Here is a 23236-nt window from a genome sequence, read left to right as displayed (position 1 = left end):
GGGAGCGGCCGTTGGGGGCGGCCGTTGCTGAGGGGCGGCCGGTGGGGGTGCTGCTTGCCCGCCACCTGCCCGCAGGAGGGAGCTGGGAGCGTAGCCTGCGGTTTGTTTTTTGTTTGTTTGTTTGTTTTTAGGGATTCGTGTAGTTTTCTGGCGGAGCAGGCGTCCTCGTCGGTTAAAGTCCGTGAAATGGCACCCACAGTCAGTAACGTGCTAGTTTTAGTAGCGCGTAGCCGGGTCTCCCAGACGAATCTCGCCATGGTTGAAGAAAGGCAGCCAGCGCCGCGTTTAACTGCTCACAGACATTATGCGAAATAATCCAAACATCCTTTCACTGAGTCTTAAGCCTCCCATTTGCTAAGGGTGAAGAGCATCTCAGATCAACAGCCAGCGTGGCTCACCTGAGGTAAGTTAGTCCAAAAATTCATCAGCACACCAGAGAAGCACCTGTGAGGGGCTCCTGTTATGCCAGGGCCACATAAGATGAGACCTCACCAGTTATTTACCTCAGAATTCAATTAGACTAACAAAGAAAAAATCATAAATGATGAGAAAAGTTAAAAAACAACAAAAATACATACATACAAGAAAAGCAACACTATAAATGAGATGATGCAACTATTTCTTGTATTGAAATACGGGACTTCCATCCAGAACAAAAATGGAGTCAAAAGAAACAAGGTGAAATCATAAGAAACCTGTTGACTGAGTTGAGACAAAAAAGTGTTTTTTTTTATTATTATTATTATTTAAACCAGGGAGTTATTACATGCTTATCTTTAACACCATATATATAATTCAGTCATGTCACAAATGGAGACCGTGCTGCTGACCACCTCCTCTCTGTCCACATGTTAGCTGATTTCACCAGTGGCAAAGGAGTAAATTCAGATGTCAATGCTGTGCACTATATCTCTGGGTAGGAATGGAGACATGCTTGTTTGAAATTGGTACTAAGGCTACAGAAAGAAGCTTAGAAACACATAGGATTTTCTCTGCCTCTGAATAAAAGAACTGAAGTCTCATACAGGTTATACACACATACATATGCAGAGACCCATTTCCTGCATTTGTTGCTCTGTGATGTAGGTCTAAAGATGCATTTGCCCATTCCGTTCCAAGTCCAGGTTTTCATGACTTAGCACTTCTGAATGAAATGTTTTTCCTTTTTAAATGCAATACTTCCTGTACTCTTAAGACCTAACATTAATCAGCTCTATGGAAACAAGTACATTGAAGTAAGCAAAGCAAGTGAGAAGAGAACTGGGCACCAAAGCTTTATAAGAAGGAAGTCTAGATGGATTTAAAACACAAGAATCATTTCAAAATAACATTAGTTTAGAAGAAAAGATGCCATGTCACAGCTAGTTACAGGCATGCTCACAGAGCAAGACCTGTACAAACAAGTACCAGGAAGTCAGACAAGGTGGAAAAGCTCCAAAACTTAAACAGACTTACTTAGTAGATTTATTTTAAAAGGTCACATTATCAAGTACACAGGCTCAGGTTTCCCTGTGAGATCTGAATCAGCTTCCCCAAACATCTAGATTCCTAAAGAAAAGCCTCTTTCTAAATTATATTTAAAATATAAGTTTGTCTTCCTTATAACTCAATATCATAACAGAAATGTTATTGCTATTGAAACTCACAATAGGGTCAGGACCATAAGTCCCCAGACCGCTCTAGATATATAAATTGTTTTAAAGCACATGATTCTCACCTGAAAAGCCAAGTAAGCAATTAGCTTTCAAATCCTGGTTCTACTAGGGGAACTAGACAGAAAACATGGACTCAGGTGTGAGCAGTTTGCAATGGTAGACAATGTGGTCGCTTTCCTGGAGAACACAGGGCTGCACCTGGACAAGATCAGCTCACAGATGAAGAGCAGGTGGTTAAAGCTCAACCTAAAGGAGGACACACTTTCATTCTTGAGCTGAGGGAAATGTTAAGAACCATTTCTAGCTACAGTATAGTACGGTCTCTGGTAAGTGGGGAAGTAGGTCAGAGGTAAGGCTTCCTAATTATGTAGTCACTTAGGCTATCTCACTTAATGAGATTGTATATATTTAAGTTTCTTGATATGGTTTAAAAAAAAAAAGGAGCATCTAGGAGTTGTGTCTTGTCTTAGGTTACTACACTTTCTCTGTGAGTACATATCCTTTTACAAGGTCAGGTGTCTTTGGCCTTGGATTTTTTTAATCCTGTAATTAATACTGTTTCTTCTTAGGAACAAAGCATTATCTCTGAAAACTAGGCTTTTTATTTTTCTTCCTCTAGGGATATCTGAAAACAGATATGCACCCAAGAGCAGCAGAGGCTTTTAAAGTAATTGTTTTTCACTTTAGTTGGTATGCCCAAATTAGAAAAAAAAAAAAAGTCAAAGTTTCCTGCTTTATTTGCTCTGTTTCTGAGGTACTTATTGGAAATGAGGCAGGATCTTTTTGTTCCTTTTGACCTTATATCTGCGGTCCTGAAACAGGAAGAGATGAGGGAAAATCTAAAATAGCTGCTGAGAGATGCTTCCTTTTAAAATGTTTAGCTGCCTGTCTTTATTGGCCTGTTAGGCCATGATATCCAGATCCTTTCCTGGTTAATCCACTTTTTATTTTTGACCCAGAAGTTCCAACTTTAAAGCTGATTTGCCTTGGATAGTAGCCAGTGATTATCCAGCACATGCTCCTGTCCTCAGAGAAAGTTATCAGGATTTAGTTAATGTTTGCTGTGAGCTGTGCCATTATCTCCTGTAATTTGAATCCACAAGGAACATAAAAGGACAATACAGTTAAAAATTGTATGTATATATATATATGTATTTTTTAAATGGTGCTATCATTCTAAGACAAAATATATGCTGAGATCTAACAAGTAGGCAATAGAAATAGTATAAAAATATCTAAATAGCCAAGGTACATATGCAAAGCCAACCAATTTGAAATGCGGCAAGAGCAGTGCGTGGAGTTAAGTGATGCTGCTAAACCTGCACGTGGCAGCATCCACAGAAATACTTAATGTCATCTGCACTACTTTGTTCTGGTGGATGATGATCTGGCCTCAATTCATCATGTATTTCATCAGCACTTAGATGGGCACGAGCAATACCTTGCAAAATTCAAAACAGCATGGTGTCTCCTGCAGTTACACAAGCCACGTCCCAAATATACTTTTTGCTTTATTCCTGCACAGCTGTGACTCAGATTTGAGGTCTCATATTGCCTCCAAAGTGCTTAAGATCTGTAGCTGTGCTAAGACTGATGTTCCAGTGTGGTTTGGCTTAAAGTGATAGAACTGTAGGAGGAGAAAATTTCAGTAGTGAAAAGCTGGAAGGAGGATTTACAGAGTCATCTAGGTTGGAAGAGACCTCCAAGATCACCTAGTCCAACCTACAATTTAGCAGATTTTAGTATGAGAACCATGAGGCTGTAGACATGGCCGATGATGAACATAATTCACAGAGAAAGGGGGACTTCAAGAGAGAGTTACAGGGTAAAAAAAAAAAAGGAAGATTTAAAAGTACAGCAATAATTGTGAAACCTTGAATAGGGTGTTACTAAGCATTTACTTATAAGCACTAATCTGAATAGAAGTGAGAATGAACCTGTATTTCTACGTGAAAGCTAACTTTTGTGCATGAGATACAGATAGAGTTAAATAACTTCACAGGTTAGCTTGGTCTTACACTCAGTAATGGGAAGAAGATCGTCATCCTGAGCAGCTGGGAGTTTAACAGTTTGCGTCTTCTATATTTTCTCTTCCAGGATCCTATAGTTTTCTTGCATTAGTAGCTGATAGACACAGCTATTTTTCATCTTCCATGAAGTAAGCCTGCTAATTTGCTTAGAAAATTAATTTAGTTATAAACACATTAGGTGTTATGGTTACAATCTTAGTTCTGACATCTTCTGCTTTGTTTTAATGTACATCTGTTCAGTACTTCATCTAACGCTATTATACAGCTAGATCGCTTATCATCACTTACCTTCTCTGCTCGGTTCTTTCTGTGTCTGTATGTGATTTTACCTACATCATTTTTAGAATCGTTGGCCTAGCTGCTTGTCGGTATGGCTAAGTAACGCCAGGCCTCCTTCCTTTCTTCTCTCCTATGCAGCCTAATAGCAAGGAGCATTTCACAGCAAACCTCTCAGTTACTCTAAAAATGGTGGCTTGTACGTTCTGTGTGGCAAGGTAGCAGCTCTCAATGGGGAGCTACACAGAGCACTCTAAAAAATTGCCGGTTGGCTGGATTGCCTGGGCCCTGAAGCTGCTTCCTGCAAAAGGTACGGGCCGCTCTGAAAGCATTGCCTGGGCTGATGATAATTATTTGTCTAGGTCAGAGGCTGAGCTGCATAAGAGTGGTGTACAGCAGTACTTATGTACATGTATTCTCAGAACATAAATGGTTGTTTATAGAAATTATTTACGGTGCTGTGCAATGGCGTAATAACGTAAAGGACACTAGTTATCAGAGCCTACAGCAAGGAGAGTCATAGTTAAGAGTTGTGATTTCTGGTAACAGATCTAGTCCGTTCTTCAGAATCCAGACCTAGTACAGATTGTGGTTAATCTACTCTTTTATCACTCAGCTATCTTGGCCAGCCCCTGAAAGCAGAAGGATTTTTTTTTTTGGCCATTTGATTTCAGTGACAGCACGTTCTTACCAGTCCAATGCACTCACTCCCATCTCTTCCCACCTACCCTCCCCATGTTATGAATAATACTGTTCTATGCTCAGTACTTCCTACGTGAGTGGGTCTGGTTTCTCTTCATAGTCTTTTGCATATTGAATGATATATGTTGCTAACCTTTACGTGATTATACCTATCAGAACACAGTTCTGGGGCCCTACTGCCTTTCCAAGAAGTGTAGGTTCTTCCCGTTACGTGACTGCAGCTTTGGAACCTCAGCCACATCTCATGCAACTAGCTAATGCAAACGAGAACAGCTATTTGGTTCTTGTTGCCTTTGTTGCTTTTTATTACTAGTTACTCTCATTAAATATGTGCTGAGTTTGATTTATGAGGTCTTTTTGGGTTGGGTGTACTGAATAGGACTGATTTTAACTCTGTAGAGATAGCAGAATTTAGCCAAGTTGACTTTTTATTACTGCTGTCTTATGCTGTAGCAGCTCTTTAAGGCCACAGTAGAGGAAAGAGGTTCCAGACAGCTAAGGTCTATACAAATACATAGGGAAGAGATTTCCTCTGCCACAGAGCTTTCTCCATCTAAATATATAACAGAAAACAGATTATGGAAGCACAAAGTGGCCCCTTCGGTGCTATTTGAGCTTGTGCAGCAATTTGCTCAAATCTTCCGCTCAACTGTTGGTAGAAAGTAAGTTCTGATTTCCTGAACTGTTCTGGTTACAGACTTTAAGCCTCTACCGTAATTTGTGATATTCTTAAAATTCTGATCTTAGAGTCTCTGGATATGTGGAAAGCTTTCTCTCTACTTTTGATGAAAACTGAAGTTTTACTTTTTTTTTTTTTAAAGTATCAGTATTCAAAAGACGCATTTTTAAAAATCTTGTGATTTACTTTAGGCAAATTCTGTGGTGTTAGCAGACCTTGTAATTTGGTAATGTTGGGGGGATTAAAAACAGTGAGTGGTGAGTCAAGACAAGTCACTAGTGTAATGGATCAGGCCTCTTAAAAATGCGAGATTATAAAAGAAAATTTGGAGGGTAGTAGGAAAAGCAAGTTGTCTCATGGATTTGGTGCCATAAAAGCTCTTTTTCTCAGCCTTTTCTCCAGAGCCATGAGGGCTAGAAAGCTTTTTAAAGAATGTATCCTGTATGTAAAACAGCAACATCTGAAACAGTACCAGTGCTATCTGCGTTTGTGATGAGATGCAACAAGCTGATGAAAAGCAAGAGGATGTGCTATAACAAGAAAAGGAGTGCTGTGATAGAGCAGGGTTTTGGGAAAAGAGGGGAACCTCAGTCTATTTTCTACTCTGCACAAGAAAAGCAATGAGTGGTAGTAGTGGAGGAAGCAAAGTGTTCTCCATATTCTAGTTTCTTTCTCAGTTCCTCTCTTGATTTCCTGATTGGAAGCTGAAACCGAAGGGGTCTGAGTGATGATGGGACAGAGTCTTTTATTCTTTCTTTTTCTCTTATGCTTTTTAAAAGCATGGTGCAGAGGACTCTAAGCTATAAATAAACATCCCAGAAACAAAGCCACAAGTGATGTGACCAAGTAATCGTGTTGCTGTTTCCTGGCACGTTGGCTTGGACACTGTTGTGCTTGCATAGCCTGCCCTGCTCTTAAGGTTAAGGAACCCTGCGCAGTGCTATGACACTGGTGTGTGTACTTGTACAGGCTCAGGGTCCCAGCACTGTGCACTTACAGATCAGGTCTCCATGTGAGTTTTCTGACCTGAGGGTAGGGAAATAGAATTGCAAAGTCTCCAAATGCGTCTATTTACCTAGACATCCAAATAAGAATATGAGACTACTGTTTAAGCCCTTGGGTGTATTTACAGCAACTCTTACCAACTTTTAGTGCTGTGCTGCCAACAATTGGCTGCACCCAAAGACACTCCCTTAGATAGCGCAGTGAAAACTCAGTTCTGCTTGCATTCACATCAAGGGCAAACTCTTGTTGACCTACCTGGGTGCAGGGCTGGCGGCTGAGGAAGGATCTCTGCTTTCCCTGCAAGTTCGGAAAACATCCTAATAGTGGGCCCATGTGGCTGCAAATAGTAAGTCTGCACAGCATTTGCACAACTCTTCAAATATTTCTTGAAGCAAGACTTAGCTTTGCAAGCTGTATATAGGTCTGCAAGAAGGTAAAATGGGAGTCATGGTGATTTCATGAATGCTTCTGGGGAGGTCCAGCTGAGCCTGCTGGAGTCTGACTGTGGTCTAGCCAGGTTAGAAAAATGCTCTCCTTGTGACAAAGATGCTGTTCTTATTCTAAGGATATAGAACAAAAGTCTGGAGAAATGTTGATCAAAGATATGAATGTTAGATTCTCTGTGTCTCAGATTCTTCCTAATTTTTCCCACAGTTTTTATCTCGAGAGATGAATGTGCCCACACTATAACTTAAGATCAATCTGTATGTGCCCTACTTGGACAATTTCTATGGCCCTGCCTCCTATGTCTTGCTCTATCCCATAACAATACTTGGAGGAGGTGGTCGTGCAACTAGAAGACTCACCTGCTATTTGATACAGCAGGTCCTACAGGGCCTGCCCAACTAGAAATGTTGGACACACTGGTATAGTACTTTCTTTTTTTTTCAGATTTGCCCTCATTGACTTCTGTTGCAGATATGAGTACTTTCAGCACTTCTGCAATCAGGCTTCAGTGTCCAAGTCAAGCAACTAGAAAATGAGGAACACAGACTACCTGTGAAAAGTTTGGTTTAAGTGATGTGCCCAGAATCATAGAAGAACTCTGGCACAGCAGAGGAGGCATAACAGCACATCTGGGCAGAATTAAGGAGAAAATCCTCTCTCTTCCAGAGTTACTTGCTTTAATTGCTATAATCCTCCCAGCTGATGCTGGGAAAGTCATGGGAGCCCTATGGAAAGCACTCTCTTGAACATGCAGTTCTTTTCTAGACCATCCCTGTCCTAACAATTCAGATGCCATGGAGTGGCAACTTCCATACAAAACAAAGGAATTTTGGTGAAGTTATGAGCTGAAAATAATCACCTATCAATAAGAAGTGCTCATCAATAGATTGTTAATACTAGCAATATAATCAGCCCCCTTCATAATATAAAAACAAACTTATTGTTAGAGCAAAAGTCTCAGAATCTGGGTTCTATATGTAGATTTCCAGTATAACTTAGAAACTCTGCTCTTTTAAGTCAAAGACTGGAGAAAGAGTCAGAAAAGCTAAAATAAAGGCAATAGCTGGTGACCAATTCCTGTTTAGCAGCACATGTAACCTTTAGTCTTTCCTACTTTGCAAACAAACAAGCAATGTGTCAAGCACACAAGTCTCCAAACAGTGGTTTTGATTGACATAGACAGAAAAACACTTAATCTTATTTTGATCCTTCAATAACATGCAGTAAGTAGTATGTTTTTTCTTTTTTTTTTTCTGGTTGTATGAAATACTGCAACATGTATAAAGATGAAAACTGAATAGCTGCCACAGGTCAGTCTCCTGATCTACCAATAGTTTAATTAAGCTGTGGCTTTAAAACCTTGAAAGAGCATTGAATAAACTTGAAACTGGAAAAGATGAGATTTGATCAAATTACATATGACTCATCTTCTACATTTTCTCAATATTTTATGTGACAAAGTAGCGTCATTAGCCGAAAAATGCTGTCTCCCTAAAACTAGAGCTAGTGATTCCCTCTCTAGAAAATGTTCTGCTGTGAGCTGTACAAACTGAAACAGAAATGCTGAGCAGGAAGGTAACCTGCAAAGTAGATTACTGCACTATAAAACTGATGCCTTTTATCACTGTGACCTACATTTTAAAAAAAGAAATCCACTTCTTCTAACTTTCATCCAATATGACCTCAAACTGTCAGGCACCACTGCATCTCAGATGCTTATTAGTTCTTGATGTGAATAAATCCTATCCTCAGCTTTTTTAAGGGAAAAATATTGCGAAAGTAATTGATGGTCTTTATTTTCCCCCCCCCCCCATAAACATATAACTCCTTACTTGTGACAAAATACTGTAAACGTAAAGTCATAAAATGTTCAGGTAGTACCACAAATGAGGACATTATCATCTCAAGCCACCAGGAACGTTGTGATTTTTCTGAGGACTGCAGCAGAGTTTCTCACTTAGACTGTGATTCATGTTTGTACCAGAACGGGTCAGAGATTTCAGCAGAGAAGCCTGATCACGTGAAGTGCATGTCCAAACCTGTTACAGTTCTTTACCCAGGGGCCAAAACCAACCACGAGTCTTTCTTTTCCATCACGTTACCTCTTAGCAGAAAAACAGCTATTTAGATTTATTATGTTTGTTATTAAGTTGTCTTAATAGCTATGCAAAGTGCCCTTTTTCCATGCATATATCAAAGCCATATCATCATGGAAAAAACACAGTCTGCCTCCTTTTAACTCCTGCATGTGCCCTGCATGTGCTTCAGTGCCAAGACTGCTGTAAGGGCCTCCTCTGGATTCTGTTTAGAATGTGTGCAATCAACAGAATACTTTGCCAAATGCTCGCTGGTCATTTCTATTAAGGGAAGCTCCCACTGGCTTTGATTGCTAAATCTTTTCCATTTTGGCTTGCGTGGAAATGCTTGAAAGAGGCATTACAGAACAGACACAATGGATATAAAATATGTAAGACAGTGGTGTATTTCTGATCTAATTAAAGGAAATCACCCCAAAATTAATCCTGCCCCCAAATCCATAAAGAAAATAGTTGTGTTGTTTTTAACATCTAGCTTAAAAAGGCATATGACAACTTGAACAATTTCCAAAATTTCCAGATTTGGTAATGCTCACAAGTCAGATTTATGTTAGTCAAGTACTTCTCCCGAACTATGAACAGCAGCTCTGGAATCTCCAGACTTGCTAAAATATGTCTTAAAAAAAAGAGGGCAGTGTGTCAGACTTCCTTCATTAATCTAAACTTGTTTAATGAGGACCAGAGAGGTAAAAATAGAGAGGAAATTCTGAGTAAATGGAGTCAGTATTTATCAGTGTCTGTCTTGGCCACATAAGAAAAGAGACAAACTTGATAGAGAACAAACAGAAAAAGCCCCAGTGGATTTCCATCTAATCCATCCCATTAAACACTAACCCACACAGACAACTGGGTACGGTGTGCTGCTTGCCACAGCGTGAAGGGTTTCCACAACAAAACTAAATGCCAAAGAATTGTAGTACACCAGAAGGTCACAGAGCTAAGGAAATGACTCTTAAAATAACAGCTTTCTAAACATTATATAGATTACCACAGAGAAGAAACCGTGTGTTTGAGGATACCAGTAAAAGCACATTGGCACTGCAGTCACCTGATGAAGATCCCATCACCTGATAGGAGGCTAATTAAGATGTCTCATGACAGCCTGAAGAGCCCCAACAGGAGCTGAAAGTTTAGTTTCTCTAGAGCTGCCATAGTGCATGGTTTATGAGGAATATACTAGCAGAAAATATCCTACTTATTTTTTCATTGCATATGGAATTTCTGAGATACTTAACAGCAGGGTGAGTTTAAGTGCTTTTAAGATGCCATGTTTTTTTTTTCACCCCCCTTTTCCTGAGCTCTAAATGTTTTTTATTCAGAGTAGAAGTGTGGAGTGATGAGAAATCTTTCAGAAAACCTTTCTATTTTTGAAGAACTCATGTACTTTGTGATCCTGTGGCAAGGAATCTGGTTCAGCTTCCTGAGGGATGTAGGGCTTAGTTCTGCAGAGAAAATGTTGTGAGCCTGTCTCCTGGTAGAGACGGTCTGTACCCTCTGAGTGTTTTTAGGCTATGCCTTAACAGGATTCACCAAAAGTGGCAGAACTGTGGCACTGTTGATGAGCACTGCAAGCTTGTGATCAAGGAAAGCCCCAGCGTGAAAAACGAGTAGAAGGAGTGAACTAGCAGAAGTTGAGCTGCAGAATGTTATAGATGCTCTGCTTGCCAAGGCAAATGGATAACTGGCTGTGAGAGTCTGGAAAAGACTATTATAAATTGTCTGCAGGGGGTGAAGGCAGGGGCTCTTGTTTCCAGCTATATGGAGGGGCTTTTGAGAAATGCTAGAGAGGAACTGACTCTGTGGTGAAACGGGTAAGAGTGACACGGGGAGGTTCTGCAGACAAGTTTAGGCTGTGACATAGAAAACCAGAAAGCAGAACCTCCAAACATCATTTTCCAAAACGTGCTTAATGCTACATGCAGCGTCCATCAGAGTTGGAGAGTTAGCTTCAAAATCCAGCTGAGAAAATGATGTCAGGAGGAAGAGTTGAAAGTCACTGGGAAGTGGGCACACAAAATGTGAGAGGTTCTACAGCAAGGTGCACACCATGCCTAGGGATCTTGGTCCTCCAATTACTTCAACTGAGGACTGCCTACAGAAACCAATATGCCAGAGGCTGAAAGATTGTGATCTTTCATTTGCTATGGGGTCAGGACGCTTTAGGATGTGATCCACCATGCACAGATTGGGCTGTAGCCAGAGATGTACCAATGGATTTCCTTCGTAAATTTATACAGAGACACTCTTAAGCTCCAACTTTGAGAAGGTGAAGGACACTGAGTTGTTCTTGTATAGCTCTTCCAAGGAAGTTTACCTTTTTCAATTGATCTGAAATGAATATTTATCATCAAACTAAAATAATACTGGTAAAGAGATCTAAAATTATTCTAACATTTGTTACCACTTACAGAACCTGAAATGTAGCGGTTTATATTGAGATCTGCAATCCCATGATTGGATTCACTCTTTAATCGTATAAGTCAAATAGTAGGAAATAATTCACTTAGATAAAATTGGTGCTGAGGGTAAAGAGAGTCAGAGATTGTTTTCCTTACTGAAGCCTGCCTAGTCTGGGGCCAGATTTCCAGGTCTCAGAGCTAGCTTCAGTGCTGAATGCTGTAGTGGGTTCATTACAGTGTGATGCAAACCATTTCACTTTTGGCAGTACTGATACAGATCATCAAGTCCAGCACTACTGACCTGACTGTTGTTTTCTTTGTGATAACTTTGACTGATGCTTTGCTTTTTCCTTTTGTTTTAATACAAAATTTGTTTTAACAGCAGAACTCTCCTTAAGGCCATGCTCTCAAGGTTGTTTTGTTGTTAAGGACTGAATCTAATAATGTCTCCTTAAAGGACATCAATGCTAAGGCTAACCGATACTTAAAAAACAAACAAAAAGCCACCAACAACAGATAGTCAGGACTCTAGTGTATAGGTGGGAGGAAGCCTTGGCTGCTGAAGTATTAGGACTACAAGTAGCTGAGAGGCTGTAACTTTCAACTTTGTTGCGCCTTGACAGTGTTCTCTGGCAGGGGAGGACCAACTCAAAAGGTGATTGTGAAGCTGCATTTATAATCTTAATTTTGTTTGTTTGTTTTTATTGTAGGTATGAGTAACATTAAAAAAAGCAATGGGCACATCAACAACATGCCTCCACCCCCAATGTTACTACGTTTCACCGAACAAGATACAGGAATACATGTGCAGCAAGGAAAATAGAACAAGATACCACTGCTCATCTGGCAAACAGGGACTTGGAGGGGTGAATAAAAGATAATATAATGTAAGTAAAGATAGTCATGGTGTATTTTGGGTAGGGTACGGGTGTTGGTACATAAAATAAAGATATACTACCTACATGAACACTGATGTAGTGTTGCTGAGCCTGATACCACAGTCATAATATTCTTTGTATAACTGCATGCACAAAAATATATCAATTTTTAGTCACTTGTGATGTTTGGGTTACACCTTAACTGTATCAGGTTCATTAAGGAGCTTAGGAAGGATTTGAATTTAGTTTGCTCTTACTAGCTCCAACCCTGTGGAAGCCAGGCCAAATTTGTTCAACTCAGCAGAGAAACAGTTCTATTTCTAGAGCGCTCACCTGTACATGCTATCTAGATTTTACCACTAATCTGGATTTCTCACTGTTTTCACACTGAATATTGAATCACAATCCATAAAACTGAATCTTATGGTTCTAAGTGAATTTTTTTAACCGCCTACTTCAGCTTCTGCCACGTGTCCAGTATTTATCAAACACAAAAGAGAATGATATACTTTTGAAGAAAACCGTACGGTATTGCTTCTAGATATCGAAATATGCCCAGGCGGCCATGAATTCTGTTCTGAAAAAATACAGTGCATCTCCCTTCCCTGAGAAAGATGACTTAGTACACCCCAAAGAGAATTGACTCTACTCTCTTAGACCCAGAGCATGATCAAATTCCAGGGGGTTGGGTATAAAAAACAAACAAACAAACCACCATCCCTTTGGAAACAAGAACATTTTACATCTTAGTGTTCTGACAACCAGAGAGAGAATGCTGCTTTTTTCTCTTCATTCTGACTGTACTCCCACAACCTAGTTTCACAAGAGGCAAAATAAATAACTGTAGAACTGCTGCCACCTACAGTCTGGCTGTAAAAATGTCAGCTTTGGGAAGAACACAGAGGTAGTAGTGATAACAGGGTGTTAGTCACCCACCCAGAGTGATATAATATAATGTAAATAATTTAAGGTACAGTTAGGATTCACATAAGGATCCTGAAGTGCCTTTCTGAAGGATACCTTAATCATCACCTGTTTGCCTAGCTTGCATTACAAGAGTTGATTTTTCTTGCAAATGCTAACAATTCACACCCTAAAATTTCCTCACTTTCTTTTACCTACATTATGCAGTGAACCATTTTTAGAGACACCAGATGTAAGGATGAATGATGTTACTGCTGGTACCCCAGAGGAGAACGTTGTTGCACCAGCTAAGCTGAGGTGAGGCATGCCTTGGGAAGCGGGAGGATTCCAAAAGACTTGGTTTCAGAGAGATCGTGCTCACTCTGCAGTAGCTCTCTGTTCTCCTTGACACCAGGAAAGCTAAAAGTTGAAGCAAGAGGTGAACCAGAAGAGGAGTCCCAATATCATGCAGATAAAAACTACATAGAGTGAGAATTCAAAGCTGTACTCTTTGGGAAGTTCCTTATTGCTGCCAGTAAAGAACATTTTTTTCTCCTCCCTCTGGCCAATGTTTTTTTCTGGTGGACATCATCCAATATTTAAAGGATTTAGTCTTAAGAAGTCAGGAAACAGCATGTCTTTTGGGAAACCATCATCCAACTTAAGGGAGAAGAAGATTCTGAAAACCACTCAGATCGGTTGCAGGATGTATTTTCCTCCTTCCTCCCCTCTTTAACCAGCCAATGGGGTGACGATGTGTTCAAGTGGCTGTATTTGTATTGTATATCACTTCTGAAAGTAACACAGGCACTTAGCTTTTTGCAAAGCCTCTTTATAAAACATGTATTTAACATGCTTTTTCACAACCTGTTTTTTTTTTAAGCTTTAGACTACAGTAACAGTATGTTTAACTCCACGTGATGGCGATATAAATATAAAAAGTATGGGGCTAGTTTTATTCTGTTAATTATATTAGCTCTAGCTTTAGCTGTTTTAAAAGCTTGTCAGACTATAGCCTTCTTTTCAGGTATTTATAAGCATTCAATCAAGTTTGACTCAGGTGGTCCTAAATGGTCAAGGAGGCTTAAATTTTTCACTGGATTTGGAAAATGCTCACTTGCATGCCTGTATTTTTTTTTTTGCAAAATGAAGACCTTTCACGTAATCAGAGCATACAAATTAGAAATTGAAGGTAAGCCAACAGGACAATGTATACACTCTTCTGGCAGCTGCTGCTATTGCCATCATCTAGGAACAGATGCTGTAGGCTTGTGGCTGACTGTAAGTGAAGGAAATTCAAGCTGTGAGCAAGTCTGGCATTGATGGGTGAGATATCCATTGCACTGAAGTGTCTTATTATGGCTCTGTTTTTAATAATAAGTTATATGCTCAGAGAAGGCAGTATTAATTGGGAATTTGGGATGCTTCAGGACTGGATATTCAACCCACATCCTCTCTCCTCTTCTGGTAATTAAATAATTGTAGAGGTTATACATACAAACACAAGGGTGATTACTGCTACAGAACTTGGACAGCATGTGCTACAGTTCTTAACTGTGACAGTGTGTGTGACACGAAGTGTGCAGGCCAAGGCCGATAAAAGGGCTTAGATGAATAATTCTTATGGGAGTGTAATGGATGCTAGACACTTGCATTTCATTGCAGATTTGTCCTTTAATCCATTTGTGTCCATTTACTTTGTCTGAAATAAGGGTGGTATTTCTCTCCCATGCTAGCAGTTTTGCTTTTTTTTTTTTTTAAGCTCTTCATTAAGGCCTTTTTTTCGCCAAGATGTGGAGTGACCAGTAGTATCCTAGTCTAAATGGACAGTAAGATAATTCACAATAATCTGTAGCAGTAGTGATAATCACCACCCCCAGCCACAGAAGAGTGTAAAGATAAGAGCTTTCTCTTCTATGATCGAAACACATTTATTTCACTGACAGGGAGCGGAGGAGAAACTAGACTTACAAGCCTTTCCCAGAAAACACAGGGTTCCCATTACAAACCTGTTGTAGCTTCTGATGGTGGTCTTAGGTGTCTAAGTTCTCTGTGTCTATCAAACAGTAAATGATTGGGGGGAAACAAACTGGAAATGTTTTTGAATTCATATGACTCAAACTCAAATGCAAATAACTTTGGAGTTTGGATTTTAGTGTTTGATATAGTGAATAGGTCACTCACGACAATTTTACTGCATCAGTTCTATGCAAAAAGTAAATAGTAATCATGTCCAGATGTCTTATCTTATTTCATAACTTCTATTTTTTTTCCTGATTAAAAAGTAAAAAGTTAGAGGGAATAGGTCCTGCAGAAAGCTTAAATCTCAGTTAAGTATAATTTGTGAATTTAAGGCATGTTCTTTCTGTCCCTTGTATGATATCAGAAAGATACAGGGAAAAAAAAAAAAAGCTCTGTATTTAAATGTGTCCAGGAAGGAAAAAGCAAAGCTAGACAAAACATCCAAAATAAAACATTTTTCAAATATTGTACCTACTTAACCAAGCAATGAATAAAGAAAAGTACAGTAGTTAACTTGTATCCACTTGGTGAAACTCTTCAAATATTTCAGTAACCATGTAATGAGGATTTAGGGAAATACATACAGTTGATGTGAAACTGCTTACATCAACTGTAGCGTTCTTCAATATTTAGCTTTTGTAATTAGGCAAGCAAGCCACAGTTTTACCAATATTAAAATTACTGATTTTTAAGTATGATTTTTTTTTCCTTCTGATTGGGGAAATTTACCATAAGATACCGTAAGAGAGATCTTAATCTGGCCTCTCATGCAATAGCTCAGTAGCAACTTGGTGGCTTCTTTACTTCTCTCTAGGTAATGTTTTACTTTTAAAAATGAAGGCTTCAGAGACTCAACTGGAAATGGAAACTATATTCCATAACCACCAGTTAGCATGCTTGAGACAGTAGCAGGCTGCTGTACCAGCTCATAGAGGTGATTTTTTCCTCAAATGTGAAAGGAAAAAAGCATGCACAGAGCCTTCAAGTTCTACAGCTTCTGAGTAAAAACCATTGAGTCATTCCACTGTTTGTCTGGTCTACACAGATTACATGGCTTAGAGTAATTAGTGTCCTAGTGCATATTGGTCATCTTACTGGCATCTCTGTTCTTAACTGGTTTCTCTGAAGGCTACTGAAAACAAGCTAAGAAAATCGACTGCTTATTTTTGTTTGAATTCAGAACTTAGATTTGCTACAAACCTGTGAATGAGAACCAGTACATGAGGAGCTTTGCTGAGCTGAGTTCTGAACCTGACCTGTTGCAGCTGTTCTTTGGGAATATGGTTTGTGGCTCCTCTTCTGAACCCCTTGAGGAGGCAGGAAGGGATACATGTTTTAGGTAGTACTATAAAACAGTTGGAAATCGTGCCTACTACAGCTTCCCTGTTACTGACAAAGCAAACATTTCATGCGTAGACTCCATTCTGTCTAATTTTAATCTATTATAATAGGTTACAGACTAGTAACCTTTTACAGAACAGAAGTCTACACGTTAATCCCCTCTACAGACCTGCATCAGTTTTACTCCTTCAATTCCTTCAAGTGTTATATCTCATCATAGCTTCACCATGATTAGACACAGACTCAGATCAACTGGAAAAGTGGTCAAGAATTGTCTCTCTGTGGCAGTTTTGATGCTGCCAATTGGTTTAATGCATGCTCCTCAATGAACAGTTCATGTAAAAAATGGCTACAATTCTCAAACTAGTGCAGGGCTGCAAGCTTACATCGAGGGGTTCTTGGATTTTCATCCTAATCAATTTTAGGAGGTGAACGGACAGGATGAATGGCAGAAAGCAAGTATTGTAACTTGGGTTATAGAAACTCCAGAAACGTCAAAGTGAATGTTACTGGATATAGGAATCTTCTAGAAGGGACCTTGCTTTCATGTAGGAGGCTCATGCTATCCCATAGGCTTTTCTTTGTGAGAAACTTTCTTGAATGTTCAGAAAACACTTGGTGGAGAAACTGAGTCTTCTAAGCTGGGGAGGGTGATTTTTTTAAAAAAAAAAAAAAAAAAAAAAAAAGGGAATCTGAGCGTAACCTAACTAAAGGGCTGCAAGTGCTCTTATTCCTTAGGATTATGTCTCTGATGTACAAAAACTGACAAGCTGTAAGAGTTCGTATGGTGCCGTAGGTTGATGCAGGACTTGATGGAAGTTGGAGTTTGAAACAATGCAGAAAAGTGAAACTGGTGCCGTTTTATTTTCACGGGCTGTCTGTAAACTGCAGTAGTTCAGGTCACTGCTTTATGAGCAGCTTGGCTCTCTACGTTGCAGGCTGTTTGGCAAGATCAAGAGAATCCTGGGGTAGGGTACAGCTGTGCTTTTCTCATCATGCGTTCATATCAGTAAGAGCCCTCTGCACCCCCTCAAGACTGCTGCTGGTCCTTCCAAGCGCTATGAGAAACCAGAATCTGGACTCAGCACAGGATGACTTAGGCTGGTGTGTGCTGGTATCTGGGGACTTCTGTGTGTTTGTCCTATATTTATTTTGCAAGTGCAGCTACCATCCATAATTCAAATGTGATTTTTAGGGTATGGACTGGCCTTGCTCTGTCCACCTTCCAGTTTAATGGGGTCCTGCTCTGGGGTTTTCATATTACTATTACAGTCTTATACAGCACTATTCTGAAGTAAGACAAATCCAGTGACAAAGCTGAAAAAAAAGTAGAATACTTATCATTAGTGAAGTTGAAAATGGGACATTTATTTTAGTGAATAGTTGAACTATTGTGGTGCAGCCACATTTTGGTCAGTGCTCCCAATGTTGATAAAAAGCCACATTTAATATCACTGCACTTACAGCTAGACTGTGACTTCAATTATCCTTGCATTTCAAACCTGGTGTAGCTTGTGATGAAAGTATAACTATGAAATAGAGATGTTAAGAGCAACAGGACCATAAGAAACACTATCTCGCTATCTTTATCTAACCTAATTATTTTCAGCAAACTTCTTCCACGACGACATGAATGTTTTATGGGAAGTTTGTGTCGGGGAAATGCATGCTATTGTTTTAATGCAAATCTAATTAGTCTGTGGGACATCTCACATGCTTAGCAAGTCCTCGTCCAAGGACGATTGCCTCAGCTCTTTAGCAACTCTAACTTTTGGGCATAATGCAGAGCAACTGTTACTGCTGCTTAAGTTAGAATGCTCCCTGATGTAAAGCTGCCAATCCAGCACTATAATTGAGCTTTGATTTGAACAAAAAATGATGGAAATGGCAACAAAACTGTAGGCTCCTGGTATAAAGATGGCTAGTCTCTTGCAGGCGTCAGAGGTAGTCAGAGGTGGTGCTAGCAGAGGTCAGTTAGACAAGGCAACAGGTACCCCTTCTGCCTCCTCTTGGCTTTGCAAAAAATATTTACTGAGCATTATGAATGTCCAAATCCTTTTTTACATGCTGCAAATTATTTGTACCAATGTGTTATGTAGTTATTTGGCTACATACAGCCCTGCTAGTTGCATATTAATCACTGTATTGGTTATTGGGTTTGCAAAATAGATTAGCAAGAGCAAACACAGTTGGCAGTGCTAAAGTGCATGTGCTTGTACTATTCTTTACAGTTCATGGTACCATTCAGAATTATTGAATTTCTTACAGTTGGTGAGAGGAATAAAATGTGATGCGTGTTGCCATGGGATGATAGGAAGATAAAGCACTTGAAATCAGTGAAACGGTGGTAAAACAAAGATAAGGTAAGAGCTCTCTAAGCAGAAAAAGTAATTATCTGAAATATTTCCCATCTTCCAAGTAATTTCCTTACCTCCAGAAAGTATCTGGAAGTTTCTTTCTCCTGAAGCTTAAGATCCCCAACTCAGTAAACCACTTGAGGATATGCTAGGTGCTCTGAAGAACAGGGATGGCATAAACCTGAGTGGTCTGACACCTGCCACATCTCAGGACACATGATGCTACCAAGATTACAATATTAATCCGTAACATTGGTTTTAAAATATTAGCTGTGATTTTAAGGATAATCAACACTTTTGATACTAAATTTTCAGAACAAGACTTAGGTGAAATTTTCTCTGCAGTATCTATTCAAGTATCCCAAATATATTCTGAACTGCAGAAGTGACCATCGAGGTGAAAGTTGTTTTTTTTTTTTTTGTGCAATGTGACCAAATTAAAGATAGAAAATTAGTACCTAGATGGGGCACGTGTTCTTCAGCTGTCTCTGCTTGCTTTAAAAAAATAAGAAGCTAGAAGACTTCTTGTATTTGCTAATGTGGGACTGGCTTAGCTGAAGTGAAGACCTTCAGTGCTTTAAGATATAATCATTTATGTAAAACTATTTTGTGAACAAAAAATTTAACTATTTCACTTACAGAAAAAAAAAGATGGTTAGTTGGATTCAGTTATATTGTCCTTTCTATGAAGCAGAAAGTAATAATGCCAGGATATATATATATTAAAAAAAAAAAAAAGACTAAAGCTATATAATCTCTTGGAATTCTTGCAGAAATTCCTAGAGGGGTAAAACAGGTATGATGAATAAGCAGTAAGAGAAATATCATTGCTGATAGCAAAGACATTTTCAAAGTATATTGCTTAGACTTTGATTTGCTCCAAATTCCATCTTTAAACATCTGTGAAACTTCACAAGTTTCTAAATTGAAGTTAGCTTGTGTCAAAACTCTTGTAGTCCAGTCTTCAGTAGATCTTATAAAATGCCTACTTTGCTGTGCTGAAATGCAAACACATCCTAATAATCTTATAAATTAACTGTTAGCATTTCTGCGGTACTTATATTGTGCATCCACTTATGATCATTATTCTAAATTCAAGGTAATCAAGGTAGTCGTGCAACTTAGCAAACAACAGACACTTTTACTTGCCAGGAAACGTCTCCCCAGTTCATAGATCAGAAAACCTTTGATCATATGTCCTGTTGAAGGCCACTATTATACAAGGTAACTACTTCAATCATTGGGCGGTCTGATGTTTGAACAGGTCAGGGAGTTCTTGGGGAGGAAGCTGTTTTTCTGACGTCTTCCTTAGCAAATCATTAGTCTCACTAGCATGAGTAGATTAGTGCTACTTGCCCCTTTTGGGGCATTTGGGAAGACAAAGGGAATAAAGAGACATTGATCATTTAAATATTTATACAGGTAAGAATATTATGATGTAGTAACGCACAGCTTTTTCCTCGTGACTTCTTATATCTCCTATTTGATCAGGTTGTGATGGTTCTTTGGTTTTGAGGGTCATATCCTAAAAATATTAGTGTTTGTTGTTTGGCAAACAAACATCAAAAAATACTTATGGACTCTCGATCTGCACTGTCTGATTACTAGTTGACAGTATTTTCCACCTAGGAACATGTAAAGGGTTAGCCTGTTTCCTCATGGAAATACTGCTGTTCAGTATTCAAGTTGTTAGAGGAGCCAGCTATGGGTTTCACAGGACATTAAGTGGTTTCATCACTGAAAAGTCTGTTCTTTTCCAAAACTAGAGTAGGTAGATATGTCTGTTCTGAAATAGTGAAGAGGTAAAACGTTGCTTTAAGGTACCTTCCAACCCAGAGCATTCTTTGAAAAGGCTTGAGGGCGAGTGCTGGTGGTAGCAGAGCAAAAGATAAACAGTTTACGACCTCTCTCCCTTCTGCTGCTGCTTCAGTGCTGCTGCTTTGAAGGTTTGTTAGGCACATACATCTCTCAGGGTAAGGGCAATGTAGAGCTGGCAAGCTGTCTGGTTGTTTATAGACTGGAGAAAATCAGAAATTAGGATCCTGTATCTCAGTGCAGGGCAGTGGCTTTAGTAGGACAATCTAATGCTTAGTCCTTGAACTGGGGAGATGCATCAGAAAGAGAAGCTAGATCTTTAAACTGACTGGGAATGGAGAATCTCTTGTGCTGAAATTCTTTGGAAAGCTTCTTACCAGTAACAGCAACTGTTCTGTTGACTGCACATGTGAGCCGGTGTATTCCGTCTGTCCCTTTAAGTCACTACTGGTATCTAGCAGTTGATCTGATCATTTTGGGTTTTAAGTAGTCATTCTGTAGTTCAGTACAATGCTGTTTACAATATCTATATGTGAAAGCAGGGAAAACAGGAAAGTTGTATTGTGTTTGCAGATAAGTCCGTTGTGACCTTGTGGTATAAAATCAAGGAGCACAAGGTGACCCAACCCTTTGTTGTAGGAAGACAGTGGTGAGATACAAAGTGCCTGGACCTCTCTCTCACTGTCAATGGAGAGAAGAAGAAAGATCTGAAGATGAACTAGCATGTTCAGTGTCTGCTGCTTACTTTTCCATGTTTTTGTAGTTGGTTGTCTACTTTGCCTACAACACAAAATGCAGAAAAGTACTGTTTCCCAGAGCTGGTGTATGTGAGGTGCATATCTAGCATTATCATCATCACTTGCAAAAAAGCCTGGAAACACCAACACCTTGTAGCGGTACCTCTCTGAAGCTAAGCTTTCCGCCAAGGTTTAGTTTGAGTGCAGTTGTAGTGACAGTATGGCTGGTGAAAGCTTATGTAGTAACTGCTGAATGCCTACTTAAGCCAGCAAAGCAGTATACCACAGTAGGTATCTCTACTTGAAAATCCAGAAGCAAAATGTCAGGTTCATTTACCTTAACCTGGTAGGAATGCTTTCTAAACCTAGGCATCCATAGAATTCATCTGGAAGTTATGCTTATGCAAGCTGCAAAATATTTCCCAATGATGATGAGGCTTAATCACATCACAGGTGAGGCAGTCATGGCTCAGAGCCCATATGCACAAGTCCTGGCATACCTTTACTGGTTTCTGCAACTAGCAGAACAGCTTGAAGGCACCTCAGAAGCTGTCGACTGAGTCTTCTTGGGATGTCAGTTTTGGTCCCAGCACCCACAGTGTTAGAGTTGGAGGACTGAAGCAACAGCAGAGGAGAAAGAGGTAGCGCTAAGCAGAAGAGACAACAGAAGCCCTGTTTAGGTTGGTAAAGAATGTAGAAGAGTCAGAAAGGGAAAGGAGATGGGCTGAAGGATAGGGTGCTGGGGAGTAGGATGAGAGGAAGCAGAACACTGCCAAATTTATTGAGTAAATCTTCACAACAAAACCAAAATGCATGTTTCATAGTGTTTGTTGAAATCGTTTTCTGCTCCCTGAGAGTTGCTGTGTTTGTGCAGAGAGAAGGCCGTACCAGGGATAGCCAAGTTCTCAGTTGTCCAAACAATTTGAGAAGTTTCAAATTGTCCTTTTAACAGCATGTTTCTGTGGTTTCTTATAAAACATTGAGCACAGTGACATTGTATCACTAAAAACAAATGTACAGTCAGGCATAAAGCTGGAGGGTTAGTTACAGTTCTGGTTTATCAAGAACAACAATACTTTTACCAGAGCTGAGAGAACTGAAATACTCTAGCACTTGGATACATGGTAATTAATGGCTCCTTAATAAGTACTTGTTGAAAGGCTGACGTACTGGGTGTTCCCAGTAAATAACTGAAAGACATATTGCTGGTGTGGCAGAAACTTGGGTCTGAATTCATAGCTGAATTCTTTCTTTACATCCTCGGTTCCTTAGCAAATGTAGTTGTCCCGTGCCTTGCTAGTGTTCGTGTGCATAGTTAACTGTGCCTAACAGAGGATAAAATGATAATGCAGAGGCCGCCTTTATCCTACATGCCAGTATCTGAAGTGTTTTGGAAGTACAGATTTTCTCTCTAACACACTGATGTGAATGTGTGTGCTGTACTTGTGCTTTTTAGAGCCTGGGTTGGGATTAACTTCTTAAAATCAGTTGTAAAAATAAATCAGTGCTCCCCTTCAGAGGCACTCATATGCTGGATTCTAACTTTTATAGCATGGTTACTGGCTAACCAGGGATAGCTTTCTGTGGATTAGAAACTGTGCCATGCCTAACCACAGTGTCAATGAGATACATTAGCTCTTGCCCCAGCAAAGGTGGAATAACTGTTTTTGTGTATGTTTAAATTAAAAAAGAAACCTAACATTTGACGTCTATACTAGTAAAAATAAATAAATAATATGATAGCAATCTGTCTATCTTTACCCCGATTTCTGTTACAGTTCTGCCCCATATACAGTTTTATGTCTCTGAAGTAACTTTAGTATACCATATGGAGTCTCAGGTTGTTGTAGTCAACAAGTTCCATTTCTACTGTCATAAACCTTGCGTAGTTCCA

The 23236-nt window shown here is 39.5% G+C and overlaps 1 long non-coding RNA gene across 2 annotated transcripts; it reads left to right on the top strand.

The window, feature by feature from the left end:
- Positions 1–229: 229 nt before the first annotated feature.
- Positions 230–18656, top strand: LOC106045326 (uncharacterized). Of its 2 annotated transcripts, none has more exons than XR_007164207.2 (4): positions 230–403; positions 12000–12176; positions 13299–13388; positions 16273–18656. It is a non-coding gene; the product is annotated as an uncharacterized lncRNA (long non-coding RNA). The 2 variants fall into 2 exon arrangements; XR_010831577.1 differs by lacking the exon at positions 16273–18656 and adding an exon at positions 13463–14507.
- Positions 18657–23236: the final 4580 nt, after the last annotated feature.

This window comes from Anser cygnoides, chromosome 4, assembly GCF_040182565.1.
Source record: "Anser cygnoides isolate HZ-2024a breed goose chromosome 4, Taihu_goose_T2T_genome, whole genome shotgun sequence".
Taxonomy (NCBI): Eukaryota; Metazoa; Chordata; class Aves; order Anseriformes; family Anatidae; genus Anser; species Anser cygnoides.
This window is presented reverse-complemented; position numbering and strand designations above follow the sequence as displayed.